At 54.1% G+C, this 16,113-nt stretch overlaps 1 protein-coding gene across 2 annotated transcripts in view; it reads left to right on the top strand.

The window, feature by feature from the left end:
- The window catches only part of KIRREL3 (kirre like nephrin family adhesion molecule 3), a 137,336-nt gene that overhangs the window by 57,981 nt on the left and 63,242 nt on the right, over positions 1–16,113 (top strand). The window lies entirely within an intron of this gene.

Here is a 16,113-nt window from a genome sequence, read left to right as displayed (position 1 = left end):
AGCATCGCATCCCCTTGGCCTTGCCCCCTGCTCCCTCTTGCTCCTCACGTGGTGGTTTCCCCCCACCACGCGCACACGTGTGTCGCGCACGCGTTTCTGTCTGCGGGTGTTCCCTGCCGGGAATGAGACTGAGATGTGCTGGAAAAAAAAAAAATCATAAAGAAGTCCTGCAACGCTGGCCTAGTTAGACCGTACCTAGCTGTGAGCTAACTCTGCTGCCCAAGCGAGCCCCCTGGAGACAGCTCTGCTTGGGAAGAAATAACTAGATTAAAAAATAGCACATCATCAGCTTAGGCTAATATGGCTCAGAATTGGTGCAGCCCAGTAATTAGAGGCGAGATCTCGGAGATGAAATCCTTTTAAGCCATCCAGTCCGTCTTTCAGCTAGCTGTGTTTAATTACTCCGAGCTCTTCTCGGCCCTGCCTTTGCAGAAGGGACCGCGTTAGGACATCTCCCGCTCCTCCATCACTTGTCGATACTTTTTTGTTTAGTTTCTGAGGTTGCACCAAAAAAGATCTGGGCAGATCTGCAGCAAAGTCACGCCTGACCGTGCTGCCAAGGTCGAGCTGTGCATCTCCTCCTCCCTTCCTCCAAAGCACTTTGGGTGGTACCGGGGCTTCAGTCCTCAACAGGCAGCCCAAGGATGTCCACAGCAGGATGGCGGTGGGGTGGGGAGGACAGGGAGCACCCACTGCACTGGGTGACGCCTCTGGGAACACTGCAAGAGGGGTTACAGGCTCAGGAAACCTCCTGTTAGATCTGGAACAAGGGTTTCTGTGCACAGGCTCCTAGGATCGGGCTGCTCCATTTTCTGGCTCTGTGGCTTTCTGTCTCGGCTCCCCAGGCAGAAGCTGGAGGTCCTTTGCCTCCTAGTGCTGTTCAAAGGTACCTTTGACTGGTGCAAAGGCAGCAAGAGGGATGGAAGAGTAGAATTGCAGAGGTTTGAAAAGTTTCCCTTTAGGAGTGAAGGATTTTGCTACAATCGAACTGAAAAAGGACTGGTTTAGGCAAGATCTCCAGGAAACCGCTTCTTTCAAGCCCACCTGCCTTGAAAATTGCCACCTGGGTGTGCACATCCCCGTTTGCCTTCCTGAACTCAGACGTCTCCCGTGCTGCAGTGTGGCATCTCCAGTGATGTGCTGCGTGTGTCGCGGTGGCCGGGAGCCCCAGGCTCTCTCCTGGAGGCAGGAGCTGTATCACAGGAGAGGTTTGGGAGGGTTGCGTCCATTAACACGACTGAAAAATGAAATCGGAGCCATAACCACCCGTCTCCCAGCTTTCTGCGTAGCCTGTCTCCTATTCTTCCTCTCTCTTCTACACCTTATCTGATTTCTGCTGCCGCTGCAGACTCCGGGAGGAAGAGCATCCCTGGGGATGCGGGATGAGGCAGCGGGACCCCTCGCCCAGCACCAGGACACCCCGCTGCCCTCCGTGCATCCATTGCTGTGGCGAGAGCACCCTCTCCTGTCTCAGCCTGCCTCACTGCATTTTTTTCCTTGCTCCATTCCCTCGCGTAGAAACCGGCGCTGAGGCTCTCCATCACGTACCGTACCGGGGTGAGGACGCGGGTCCGGGGACCCAGCAGCCTGGATGCCGGGCTCGGCACCCGCACCTCGTCCTGGCACGGCGGCGGCGTGCGTCCCGGTGCGCTCCTGACAGCAGCACTGACGTTTGTTAGGACAACCGGGGGAATATTTAAGTAAAAAACTTCGAGGAGAGGTCTGCTATAATTACTAATTAGATCTGGTTATAATTATCTCGCTTTGCAATCCCATACCTGCCGCGGAACAGCTCCAGTTCCTCCTAACAATTAACAGAGAAAGTCTTTTATGACACACAGGGTGATTACACCGCAATTGCAGCCTCCGTGGCGAATGCTGACTTATTAAAGAAGGGCCGATATTTACAGAAGAACATTGTGATCAAATTAGGCTAAAATTAACTGGAGTAAATTAAGAATACCCGTTTTTTTTCATCTGCCTCCCTTTCTTTTCTGCCACAGAGTCGCCTCTGGGTTCGCTCATAATGCTCTGTGTTGATTGCGGTACTTGACTGGGCAAAAAGATACGGAAAGCGGCAACAACACATTTCTCTGGTTTGCCTCTGCGTGAAATCTGCATTCGCATCTCCCTCTCGCTCATCCGCCTCCTCCTGCTCGTCCAGTGCCGAGCCACAACGCTCCAGGGCAGGACCCAAACCTCCGGCATTTGCGGCCCCCTCCCATGCTTTAATAAGCTTTAGCTTTGCTAAAGGCTCTGCCCGAGTCTCTCCTGCGCAGAGAGCCGGCTCAAAGCGCTTGTCGCACGCTTCGTGTTCAGGGCCTGGGTTTGCTCAGAGCAATAGCAAGAGGGGTGGATTTCCCCCAGCGACGCTAAACCCAGCGCTCGCTTGCACTTAAGACGCGCCTTAATAAGTCCAAAGCGAAGGCTGGCGCTCAGCGTTAGGAAGAATGGCGCAACGAGGCATTTGGAGACTTTTTTTAATAGCTACGGGCCAAACAAAATAATCATCAGATGGTTTGAGGTTTTTTTTTTTTTCTTTTTTTCAACACAAACACAATTATTGGTGAGCGGAGTGCGGTTTCGGGAGGGCTGGCTCTGGCTGTGGGTACCCAGCAAGTAGCTGATGCAAACACACTTTTGGCTGTGGCAGTGTGGGACAGCTTACGTGGATCGTGGCTTTGCTTCTCCTGAGGAGGAGCCTGAATCATCCTAAATAATAGTCTAGGAGAGGATGGTGGAGGTCACGAATAATATAAATTATCCTTCCAGTTAAAATTCATGAATTTGACAGGCTTTGCAAATCGCATCTTATTACAGATTCACCAGCTTCTCCACCTTTACTCGATTGCCTCGTCCCTAATCCTCCAGGTCAAAGTCGCGCCGAACATGGGGGTCCCTTATTGCGTCTTTGGCAACTCCTGGTTTTTCCCTTAATCCAGGAGCTCCGCCCTAGTTCTGGCTTAACGCTTCCTAGGCCACGTCTGCAGGCTGAACCTCCATCCTGGCAGCTCCGCTGTGAACGTTAATTCCCAGCTGGCCCCTCGATGGGCAAAACCAGTGCAGTGACTGGTGGTACTCCTGCAGGGCTGAGGATGCTGTTAATAGAGGCCGTGCCGTCAGCGTCTGAGGGAGGCAGACACAGGGCATGCTTCAGATGGACATTGGGAAGATGCTTTCTACAGATGCAGCGGTTGGGATGAAAGCTTTTGCAGTGAACAGGTCAAGATGCTCTCTTTTTCCTCCTTTGTTTCAGTGGAAGAAGCTCACATGAAGTCTTCGATAAGGTTTTAAGTTTTGTCCTCTTCTTTCTCCTACTCCTTTCCTCCAGGGAGAACGAGTGAGTCAAAATGAGGGGAAAAATCTTCCTTTTTCAGGTTTTTTGTCATTGGAAGACTGAAAAATTCCATATTGTCTGCCCAAAATGAAACGTTGGAGATTATTGTTCTTTCTGTGAAAGCGTGACGATTTCCGATGAGCTCTTTTGCCTGCTTTTTTCAGTGACTGCGGAGCTGGCAGCCGGCGGGGATTCCTGCCCGCCGCTCACGGGGTAACGGAGCCGGTGCCAGCGGTGCAGGTCCCTTTGCCCCGTGGTGGCACGTTTGATCCCTCGGTAGGTGCCAGGGTGGAGGTACAGGTAGCGAGACAGAGAGGTGGAAAGGGCAGAACCACCCTCAACGGGTGTTCGTGCTGCTCCCATTCCTGCACCCCAAACATTTCCCTTCCCATGGCTCCAGCTCTTCGGAGATGGGGCTGGCGATGGTCACGTTAGAGGATTTTCCTCCGGCAGGTCCTACCCTGGGGAATCGGAGAAGGCAAGCGAGGGTTCGCTATTCACATCGCACCTGAATATTCACGAGAGCTGCGAATTAGCCAGCTACGTCACCCGGGCTGGGCTGGGACGTCTTTCTGGAGTCCTACCTCGTTCCTCCAGCAGCCTTGTTGCGGTGAAGGGGAAAATTAACAGTGCTTTTTGCTTCGGGGACAATTCTTTCATGCAAATCATTTTTGGAAACTGGCGAGTGTTGAGGTTTTTTTTATTTGCAGAAAGCACGTGGGGTTTGTTGGGAAGAAGAGGCCATCTCCAGCCAGGTTTCTAACCTGATTCGTACCATCCCAGGCACCATGGAGGGTCTAAAAGAGAAGAAATCAAACCCACTCCAGGCATGGCAGAGCCAAACCCCTGCGTAAGGTTTTCTGCCTGCCCTGTTTCTCAGCCTGCCTTTGCATTAGTGCAGCACAACAAAGAGTTAATTGAACTGGTAAAAAAATAAGCCCAGAGCAGAAGCAGCATCCTCCTTTTCTCCATTGTAATGAGTCATATGTTTTCTTAACGTATCCCTGCTCCTTTCACCGCTCTCCTGACCTCTCTGCGTTGCCGCACACCCCGTTCCTGGTTAGGATCTCCAGCCGGCCTTTGTAGTGCATTGTCAGCCCTAATTGCTGTCTGCTTGGGCCCGTAGCGCGTACGGTTCAGCGAGGCTGTAAGAACAGAGCAAAGGAGGACAGAGGAATCGGTGTATCAGTCCCTGGCTTTGCTACGATGCTCATGGTGCCGGCCATCCCTACAGAGTTTGCTGACACTCAGCCGCTCCTTTTGAACAAATGAGGACAGCGAGGAGCGGTCAGGGTATGCCGGTCCCTTTCTCTTTGGGAACGCGAGAACACGATTTAGTCGGAGGCGGAATCGCCGGAGAAATGCTTACAAGCCAGTTACTGACTCGGGTGAGGTGGGGGTGGCAAATCGCAATGTCACGCCGCGGTCCTAATCAGAGAGGGGCTGGCAGGACCTGGTGCGGCCAGGGTGAGCCACGGGCTGGGAAACCCTGGAGAGGCTGCCGGCCAGCTGGCCGGTGGCAGGGACCTACGTGGAGGAAACCCAGAGGCTTAGAAGGATGCTCTTGTGTTTTCTGCGCTGTAAGCCGGCACGGTGCTTGGTTTAGCCCTGGAGGGCCGGAGTGTAGTGACCGATATCAGGACTAAGATGGCAGCTGGCACTTGTTAATATCTAATAAGAGGTAAAAGCGGCACCCGTTGCCTCGGCATGGTCCAAATACATTGGTGACTTGAGACTGGGACCGTGACTCCGTCGTTTCCCTGCTCTCGCAGAACAGCCCTACTCATCTGAACTTGCAGCGTAGTCCTGCCCGCGGTGCCTCCCAGAGTTGCGCTCCCCAAAAACCAGCGGCAGTCCAAAATTTCCCGTGCAGATCGGGTTTTGCCGCACTTGCGTGGCTGCAAATGGTGTGAATTGGCCAGCAGCGCTGCAGCCGGGGCTCTGGCACGGGCCGTGAGGTGCTCGTCCGGGGTGGGATGCGGTGGGGACAGCAGGTCGAGCAGATGCGGAGACCGTGCAGGCAGCGCCCCGATGATGATTGCGATGGGGACGTGTCCTTGGTAGGCAAAGAGAAGGAGCATGGCCAAGCCTAGAGCTGAGCAGCCCAAAATAAAAAGCTCCTTGGTGTTTCTTTTTTCTTCACAAACAGTCCCCAAAACAAGCTCTGACGCAAGCACGGCTGTTTGCGGATGCGTATAACCCTTTTTATTTGAGGCTAGGGTTTGTTTGTGAACCTGCTGCTTCGAGGCACGAGGATGAATGCCGTCGCAGGGAGGCTTAGAAGTGACTGCAATGCACAAGAGGCACTCCAGAATCAGATGTCAGGTCCCCAAAGCCTTGAGACTGCGCGAAGAAGCGAGGGAATTTCTAGTGAAAATAAAAATGCTTTGCCTCTGTTATTGGTGGAGCATCCCAGGGTCAAGTTCTGAAGCTTTGCAGTACCGAGGACTAGAAATGTGTTGGTTTTTCTGTGATGAAAGGCTCCGCTCCTCCTCTCTTCGAATGGACGTGGGATCTGGGCTATAAGAAAAGCGAGAAATGATGCGACAAGCGCGGTGCAGCTGCTGTGGATTTGGTGACGCTGAGTTAGCTGGCAGATGTTCGCTGCCCATCCCTCCACCCTGCAGAAGCCGAGCAAGGCGTTGCCTCTCTCCAAAGCAATCTGAGGCCCCCGGGAGCTCCCTTGGCAATGCCGATACACCCCATTTCTGGGAAGGGGATGGCTTGCCAGGCACGCAGCCATACCCCGCACTCACTGACCCCTCTCTGGGGCGGGAAGCAGAGCTGAAGGCGAGGGGACCTCCTTGTTCGAGGTCGTTTTGCCCAAACCACCAGGCCCAGCGCCTGCCAGGTGCCACCAGCCTGGGACCAGCACGGGGCTCCTGCCCACAGGCGATTCAAGAGCCAAGCCACCTTCCCCTCCGCAACCCCTTCCTCTCCATCTGTCCTTCGCTGGTCCCCCTCCTCTGGTGTCAACACAAGCTTAATGAAAAAGCAGCAGATGTTCCTTTGATTTCAATTTACTCCAGATTTTAACCTAATGCAAATGGTATTTTGCATCCAGCTGCGACGAGGCAGTCTGGGCCGAGTCCCCGCATCCCTGCTTGCAGATTTCCTACCTGTCTCGCCGCCTCGATGGCAACAACTCCCTCCCAAAAAGCTTCTCCAGGAGGTTGTCTCTGCCAGGCCTCGGGAGCAGCTCTGCCCTCGTTCAAGGTGTGCAAAAGGACTCGTGGCAGCTCCTGTGCGCTGGCGAGGCAGCGGTGGGATCTGCGAGAGGGCATCGTTTTGGCCCGGGTGGAAATTTTTCTGTGTGTTTTGGAGATTTCTCACGAAACGGAGTAATAATTGAGAGGGAGAACAGTCAACAGTGAGTAATTCATCTGCCAGATTTAGCTTAGCTTTCCCCTCTAGGATTGCAGCAAGCCAACTGCGATTTCCTGACCTTATCTCCTCTCTGAGTGGGTAAACAACAAACAAACTCTTTTGTCGCTGCCTGGAGTGGCTTGAAGATATTCACAGAGCCGGTTTGCTTGTCACCAGATGGGAAAGATGAGGCTTTCTCCTCTCCCTTGCATTTTCACCACCTGAATTCCTCCGTGTGCGGACGCAGCTCCCGCCGGCTCTCACGTGCCCGGGCGTCGCTGTTGCACCATCGGGTCTGTGACCGCCAAGGATGGGATTTTCACGTCATGCGATGCCGCAGTCCCGGCCCGCGTCGCAGGCTCAGTAGGCTCCCTATGCACGCAGAGCATCCACAGCTCGCTCCCACCACCAGCTCAGGCAAACCCTCCACCGTCGACATCCTTCGCTCAACAGCTCTCCATCTCCTGAAGGACTTTGTACCGTTCCCAGCCGTCGGGACCAAAGATCTTCAGCGTGGGAGGTATGAGCTCAGGGAAAGCACAAACGCATCACCTATCTTCGCCGCTTTCTGCTTCCCCAGGAAGGGGAGACGACCTTTTTTTTCCCTGCATAACGTGAATAAGTGCTCTGCAGAGGCAAAACTATCGTTTGCCTCTGCCTGGGCTACTTCTCAGACCATTATGGTGGTCTGCAGACCAAAAAAGGAATGGCACTCCAGCCTGCAAATTGTGCTGGTCCATACATCTCCTCTTCATGGAGACCCTTGCCTCCCTCCCACTGGAGTCCTGCAAGCCAGCAACGGGATGAAGATGGGCAGAAGGGGAAGGAAAATCCTCATTCACTGGAAAAACACCCCCAAATTCCCTCCCCCCCCCGCCCCCAGAGCAAAGCGTGGGAGGAAGAAGCATGGCCGGTGTGGAGCCCATCAGAAATCGCAGCCTCATTACAAACGGTGATCCCCTGACACGGAGTGGCAATTTACAGGCACCATTAGCCTACGCCAGAGACAGAGAGAGAGCAAGAATGTCCTATTTTCCGTGCCTCCTGCATGCCACACGATTCATGAAGGATAAAAATAATTAGCTGGAGTGTCTCAGGGATGATTGGCAAGCGCCTGGGGGCTGGGAGTTCCCGCGATGTGCCGTCCTTGCCTCCAACGCTTCGAAGGCGAAGGAGAAAACCTTGCTGGGAGGCCGGCTCTGCGCGGTGAGATGCTGCCAGCTCCGCGGGAGCAGGCTGGGTAGAAGGGAGCTCTGCCCGACGCTCCTGCCGAGGAGCTCCCGGGGCCCCTGCCTGCGTCTAGAGGGCTGGTGTGGGATGCTGCCCCTAAATCTGCGGCCGCCGGGGCGGGCTGGTCCCGCGGGGACAAGCCGGGCTTTGGGTCTCCCTTCTTGCGGCGGGCAGGACTTGGCTCCCGCCATCTCTTCCCTCCCCAGCCCTCCCTTGTCCACCTCTGAGCAGCTTCTCTGCTTTGGAGCCTCGTGAATTTTTCAGTTAATTATTAGGCTTGCTAAATTGCACCGTCGGGCTGTTGTTAATAACGGAGAGGGTTCAGGGACAGTCTGGGAACTGGTGGCAGTGCGGTGGCACGGGGACAAGCGGGGAGCGAAGGAAGGAGCTTTGCATCGCTCCCCTGCCTCCCGAGCCCACGCACCCAGGACCTCGTCGTTCCCGGTTTCCCCACCAGCCAACACTTGGGTCCCCCTTTTCCCAGCTTTCTGCCTCTCCTTGCTCACTCTCCACCATTTAACCCGCCGCCTCCGGGCCAGCACGCCCTGCCTGTCTCTCTGCTCGTTAAGGCACAGCTAGTCTCAAAACGAGAGCTCGTGAAGTGATGGAGCCGGTGGCTTTCCAGCACAGCCTTCTTTGGGTCCAGAGCTGGGTGACTTTTTTTTCCATCGCCGAGGAGTTCACCGGGGGTTATTTGTTGTGCGAGTCGAAGCTGGCAAAGCGTTTTGGCTGGGAAAGGGCAGCAGAGGCATTTGCGTTCCTGAAAGCATCCACGCATTTCACAGGAGCCTTTCTGAAATGAGGGGTTAGGCCTGGGGAAACCCAAAACGTCTGTTTTGACATCTTCCAAACATCCCTTTTTGTGCTAACTCAGCACTTGTTCAACAAAACCGGCCTGAATTCCTAAGCAGCGTTCCCTTCCCATTCAGCACAGCCTGAGCTTCTCTCCCGCCTTCCCCCTGCAGCCGCAGGGCAGCCATCGCAGCAAACCCCTGCCCGCCCTCCACGCCACATCCCTCGGACAAACCGACTTTGTGCTTTCTCGTCTCTCTCTTCCCTTTCCTTTCTCCCCGTCATCCGACGGCAGCCGGGACCCGAGTGATTAAAACCTCAGGAGGCAGGAGGGGGACTTTGATGGATGCTTTTGGTAATGCCGGTAGCATCTCTATCTGTACGCCCTGCCGGGGAAATCCATCTTCCACCGCGCGAGCTATCGCAGCGTAACGCCAGGGCTCCCGGCAGCCCTCGGCACGTGTCCGGCCGCAGGAGCGTTGGTGCCGATGGGACATGCCGAGCATTTTAAGCGGCCTCCCCGCTGCGGTGGGAGGCAGGTCCAGCCCTCCTCGCGGCGATGCCGTGATGGGACAGCTCGTGTCCCGTCCCACGCGTGCACCGGGGATGTCCGACTGCCGGGGGTCCAGGAATGCATCCCGACCCCTTCGGCTCTGCGCTGAGCGTTAAAAAAATAGCCAGAAAAAGTAGCTGTGGCTGAGGTTGGCCAGGCAGCACCCACAGCTCGTGCTGTCTTTGGCTGTATCGGGAAGAGATCCAAACCAGCTGGGAGCCGGGGGGCTGTCGCATCCCGTGAGCCTTGGGGCTCCAACATGGGCCAGGGCCTCTGCGCTTGTGTTTATTTTTCTGTCAGCATTTATGGGTTTATTATAGACTTCTGTTAATGCCTTTGGGATCCGTTTGTGGGTCAAACTGAATGAGAGCTCCTCATGCGCTCAGCGGTTTTGGGTAGTGGGAATAATGTGAGAGGACTGATAGAACCCCTCAAAACAGATCCCCCCTGAGGAATGAAAAGCTGATTTAACAAAAATAGCATCACCTCCCACCTTGTTCTGTGTCCTCTGGGACTTCTGTGCTGCGGCTGACTGGGGTCGTTTCTGCTCGGACCTGCGGTAAAACCGAGCACAGGCTTGGTGAGCAGATACCTCGGGCGGTGGGAGCTGAGATGTAGTTAGCGCTGTCCTGGCTGCGTCGCCTTGTGTGGGTGTTACCAGAGGATAAATGGTCATGTCTCCGGTCTAAGGAGAAGAACAGATTTAAGGGAGTTGCCTCTTTCCAGCCCATAATGTTTCGGCGACGTTAGATGGAGGAAGGATACCTAGAACTGCGAGAAAAGAAAAATCAACCGAAAACTCGGAAGGAAACGCAGCTGTTTCTGCCGCAGGACCTTGTGGGAGTTATCATTCAGACACCTTGCGCCCGCTCCCCTTCGCTTTCCTCGCCTCATTTCCCAGGTCAGGCCGAACCTGCTCGGATGCACCGCCACCCGCGCCCTCCGAGAGGAACGGGAGTCCCTGACCGAAAGGTTTCCCCTGTTGACGTGTTGTTGCCTTTTTGCTATTGAGTCCTTAATTAAAAAAGAATAAAATTCCACCGCTGCAGACATTTTCCCTGAAACGCTCCATCAGTCAAATAAAGAAAAGAAAAAAATCAATATCCTATTTAGAAAAAAAAACAGTTGGGAGCAGATTTTGGAGCAGCCCTAGGTGTTACCTCCCCAAGAGTAACAGCGGAGAAAGGGAACGCCGCGTCCTGCAGCGAAGCGAGCGGAGGGCTCCGGCACCTCATGAATTACACGTCCTCACCCCAGCGAGCCTACGAGCACCTCCCGCGCCTCGCTATTTTACTGTTAACAGTTGCCGAGCTGTAAACTGCTTCTAAAGCAAAGCATCTTTGGAAATCAATTTACCGGGGGGTGGTAGGAAACGGTAACGTACCGTTTTCCTCCGTGCGCGTCAGGGTCCGCGGGCAGGACGGGCTGGGAGGCTGCAATTAGCTCAGCTTGTTTGGTTAGCTCTTCCTTCCCACGCTCTCCGGTCCCTTTTCTCTTCACCATCTTCCTTTCATCTGGTCTTCTCCCACAAACCCAACCCTTTCTAGTAAGGTTGTCATCATTTTTAAAAGGCTAAAGCCCAGGGAACCTACCCGCTGCTTTATTTCCCTTAAAATCTCCATTTAGGTGTTTTTTTTTTTTTAAGCTGCACATGCACTCCTGTCCCTAAGGATGGGGAGACACCTCTCCTCTCAGAGGAAACCCCTTGAAAAACACCGAGACCCAGCAAAACCAAAGCTGTTATTCTCTAGATCCTTCTGTGGTGGCTTTAAGCAGGCACCAGGAAGGATTCCTGCCATCGCAACCCAATTTTCCTACTCCTATGCAATTCGCAGGCTATCAGGGCAAGCTGATGTTAATTAATGGGTCTGGCTCTGGGGGGATGCCTTCAAAGAAGGGCCCTGAGAGCGAACGGCAGCCTGGGGGAATTCCCGCTGAACAGAGGTTTCAAGACTTGGGTAATTTGTCTTAAAAAGGGGATTTGCTAACGGTTTATGCAAGGATGAATGATCCCAGGAAAGGCTGCGGGATGGGAGGGCAGACAAGGGCATTCAAAGTTTGCGCCTGCGAGGCCGAACCTTTTCCGTACGGCTGTGCCGCTGCCTGATAACTGGATTCGGAGCGGGCCCAGACACGCGTCAATGCTGGGAACATTGTGATTGATCGTGCTCCATCCTGGAAGGGTTGGGTTTTGTCTCCTTCGAAACACCTGGCCCCGGCCGGTGTTGGAGATAAGGCATTGCAGCGCATTGATCCAACCCCAGCTGATGGGTGCCGGATTCATCCGTAACGATTTGCTCGACCCTTTTTGCTGCTGTGGCTGAGGGAAGATCTGCAGAGCCCGTGACCTCTACGGATTAGGGACACACGTCCCTGGCATTCAGCAAGCCCCGCATGGGACCCGTCGCCTAGATAACATCATCGGTGGGTCGGCTTGTTTGATTTTTAAATGTGGAGCTGCGCACAGCACTTAAAATATAGCGGGGGGGGGGTTGTTTCTTGTTTGCTGGAGCGGGATGTCTGGCTGCAATTACACTTCTGCACAAGAAAAGCTGCGACAGGGCTGACTTAGTATGGCATGCCGCAGGAGTCCTGCGGGTGGGAGCGGGGTTAGGACCTTCTCCGGCATGGCAGCAGGAGGATTTGGGGTGTGAGAGGCTGCGTAAGAGATTCAGATCAGTCGTGTCGGGCAAGAAGTGTTTTCTAACCTGCCAGAGCCCCCGTGCTGGCTGCCGTGGTGGTTTGGAGCCCAGCTGCTTTGCACGGCCGCGGTACTGGGGAGACAGGAGTGAAGAATAGCGCTGACAGATCTGGGACATGGCAGGGGATTAGCCTCTTCCCAAGGCCTTCATTTATTATTTCTGATGGTGTCTTACACCCAGGAGGGTTCGGCTGGTCCCCAGATCAAAGCTCTCCACTCCCAGCTAACCCCTGCGCGCGTCGTCCTTGTCTCGGTGCTACCAGAAGGCAAGTGTAAGCATCGTATTTCCATCTTTCCAGCGGGTCTTCCTGGCATGAGCTGCCATGGGTTCCTCCGTAGCAGCGGGGCCAGGGATCTGAGCAGCAAAGAGCATCGCTGAATGGGATGCGCAGCCCGTTCCCACCTGGGAAGGAGGGATCTCCAAGGACTTCCAGCTGCTGACCTGCAAATAGGTCCTGGCCTGGGCTGATAGGTGCTGGAAAGGGGTAGATTAGACATGGCTGTACTTCGTTTCCGACAGCCACAGCGTAGAAATGAGCTCTAGGCAACACCCGGCATCCATCTGTCCTCTTCTGATCCTACATTAGCCCATCTCCATCCCAGACAGCCATGCTTTAAGGTCCTGGAAGCCTCTCCATCCCTCCAAACTCAACCTGGGCTGAAGTCAGGTGCTTAGCACTTGGGAGCAAGTATCTGTGCCCTAGTAGAGACGGTTGAGTCGAGATCTTCTTGTCATTGCTGCAAAGGCGAGACAGGAGCTTTCCCAGCAGTGGGCAGGTCCGACCCAACGTCTGCACGGAGAGCAGCGACAAATCCCAGCAGCCAGATCCAGGCTTTCTGCCTCCTTCTCCGGCCCTGGGCTGGAGCCGAGAAAAGCAGTAACAGCCAGCTGCTTTGGAGGGTGGGCATGGTTTAGAGCGGAGCATGTGATAGAGCTGTGGCCTTCAAGAAAAGGAGGAGAAAAAAAAGAAAAAGCATCCTTTCACCTTTAAAAATAATAATAAAATCAGTCTTCCCAGACACAAAGTAGAAAAAAAACTCTTCAAATTGCAGTCTAGGCATGCCTGTGATTTCTCAATCAAGTGACAGAGTGCCCAGTGTCGGTGGGAGCAGGCAGGGCTCCTCTCCATCATCTGAGGCCAGCTCAGCCGGCTGAAACCAGGTACCTGCAAATCCCAGCTGGGCAAGGCTGAGCAATGCCAGCCGGAGAGGGAAGGGCAGAGAGCCTCTGGGACTGAGCAATGGCCTCAGCGCCAGGGCCACGACCGTGAAAATTAGCTACTGAGCTGGAAACAAACGCCTTCTTCTTTTTTTGCCCCTGAAAACCAGGCAGGAGCCCGGATGGTTGAGGCTGGAGATGCAGCAAGGCTGGAAAAACAAACCTCCCCTTGCGGTCCTCACCCTGCGCAGAAGGGCTGTGCCCGTCCCCGGGGGATCTCCCACCCACCGTCTTTCCTGGACATAGACCGAGATGGGGAATTCTTCCTGGTGATGCCCTCCCTGCTTTTGATACCAGGACAGAGGGATGAGTCCTTCCCCTTCCATCTCCTTACCTTAAACATTTGTTGCTTTGCTGGTGCACCAGGCTCCCAGCAAAGCCCACTTGAAGGGAAACGCAGGATTCAGCTGTGCCGGGTCTCCTGTCCCTGTAAGGGCTCAGCACTTGCCCTTAGGGTAGCACCTACCTGTGGCTAATTAACAGAAGAGGTGTTGGCCAACAGAGGTCAAGGCATTTGCAAGGATGGATCCAGATAATTATGCCCCTAATCTTAACAATTTGAGTCCCAGTCTCTTACTTCTTCCAGCTGTGCTCCGCATCACAGTATGGTACCTCCCGGTTTCTACAGGACCAACAGCACCTGGGCGCTGGGGACACGTGGCCGGTGAGCACACCGGGACGATCGCACAGCAGGCATTTATTTCCAATTTGCTTGAGTGCCATAAATTCACACAGAGCGCGGCAGGGACCCAGCGCTCTGCAGATGAGCCCCGCTCTCGGTAATAGGCAAGCACCCCGCATGCGGGTGAGAAGCAGGCAAGGCGGCTCCGACGGGGCTCAGGCCTTTGAACCTCACCGGAGCAGGCAGGATTTCTCCCACCCCATCCTGCAGAAGAGGAGATCTAAGAGCAGCTCCCACCAGTAGCAGCTGGCTGAAGGAGGGGGCCAGTTCATGGGGTTTGCTCCAGAGCATACTTTCTTCTCTTTTTTTATTTTTTTTTAATGAACAGTAATAATCCTCCCCCCCCCCCCTTTTTTTTTTTTAAAAAAACAATTTGAAAATATCTGACATACGGGAAAAATAATGAATTCCATTTTTTCGCCTGCGTTCTCTGATCTGTCAGTCTGCACCCAGGAGCCGCGCACAGGGGGAGGAGGAGGAGGCGGCAGGGGGTACTGGCCTACATTGGCTAGATAACAATTTTCCTGCCTATCCCCGCTTCCAGGAGAAGGTTCAGGCATGTCCTGCAGTTGAGGGGAGACAGGAGACAGGCTATGCCACCATCTTTTCCTTTAGCCCTTTGTATTTCTCTTTGTGGGTGGGTATCTGAGGTGGTTTGCGGCTGCGGTAGAGAGGGATGTGCTTGGAGGCCCTTTCTGCAGGATGGTTCTTCCCCGGTGCCCGCGGACTTAACCCGCCACGTCCCTGCTCCCTCTCCGTGCCTGCTGACTGAGAAGCCGAGCAGCCTTTGGTGGCTCCGAGACAGGTGAACACAAGGCTGTGCTGTTCAGTTTTAGCATCGCCCCCGAAGGTGTCTTAAACTGTAGCCCAAACCTCTGCCCTCCCTCTGAAATGGATGGGGGCCATGCCCTGCTCCCAGCATGGGACTGCTGTGGTCCCAGGGCAGCCGGGCAGAGCTTGCCCAGGAGCAGGGACAAGGGGCTGATCCAGCTGGGAAAGCCTGGGATGCAGGGCAACTTCACTTCCACCTAAGCAGACAACATAGTCTGTGCCTCAGTTTCCCCCTCTGAGATATGCAGTTCTCTGTGTGACAGGGGATCATATTAACGAGTTTGATTATTACAGTGGTAACAAGGCCAGTCGGGGAAATAATTTTTCCTCCCTTCCTACCCCATCCCTCCCAACACATCTGGGAAGCTTTACCCTGCCCTTCTTCCATCCCCAACAGGCGGAACTGGAGCCACTACTCACGATTGCCACGGGTCACGCGTCCGCCTCGCTCCGTAATTGTCAGCAATACCCTTCGGTTGAAGGGGAGCCAGGGCAACTTAGCGTAGACACAAGCAAAGCAAAACAGCTCCCTCCGAAGACTTCAGGACCCGAATTAGGGCTTGGCAGTTGACGTGATCCATCCAAACACGGACTTGACTGGGAGAATTAAATGAGGAACTGGTAAATGCAATGTATTTGCTGGGGTTGTATTTCCCTTTCAACTGGAAAAGGAAATTTTAAGTTTCTTACTCATTGCAGAGAGAATATTTCAAGTACACAATCAATACCCAGCCGTCTACCTGTCCGCCTGCATGCACGGCCTCTGGCTCTTTATTAAAGCTTGCAGGGGTTTGCCAAAGCTTTTTTCTTCCCCTCCTATGAAAGGCTTTTTAGTAGAATACAAATGCTCAGTTATCCTGTGTCGGATCTGATCATGTTTTCTCCAAAAATGGATGCTGCTCAGAGCCAGGGCTCACAAAGGATTTCAAAAGTTTGGTTTAATTCCAATCTGACGCGAAAATCAAATATTTAAAACACTCTCTAGGAAAGAATCTGGGACCAAGCCCCCTCTCAGCTTGAAAAAGCAGAGAGGGTGACAGCGATAGCCCTCCACACGACCCGGCGAGGGGTTCGGTGGGGGAAGATCAACCCCCTCCTGGGCAGGGAGTGGGGAAGTTGAGCTGAGCTGGCAAGTTCAGGCAGAGCTTTGCTGCCATTAAATGAAGCCATCTCTGCAAAGCTTTCCTGGGTTTGAGGAATCTGCATTCCACCAGAGAAATCCAGCCTGCTGACCCAAAGAAATCTAGAAAATATGGGCCTTTCAGTGGCTGCATAGAAACAGAGATTAATCATTGGGGGGGGGGGGGGAAAGGGGGTTTGGAAATATTAGCAGTGTTTCCCATGAGCTTCTTAATGCGAGGAGCATCCCTGCATCACGCTCCACTGCAGAGACAGGAGGGAA

This window comes from Nipponia nippon, unplaced genomic scaffold, assembly GCF_047370975.1.
Source record: "Nipponia nippon isolate SJK-2023a ecotype South Korea unplaced genomic scaffold, ASM4737097v1 scaffold_28, whole genome shotgun sequence".
NCBI lineage: Eukaryota > Metazoa > Chordata > Aves > Pelecaniformes > Threskiornithidae > Nipponia > Nipponia nippon.
Note: the sequence above shows the minus strand (reverse complement) of the source record. Positions and strands in the feature narration are given on the sequence as shown.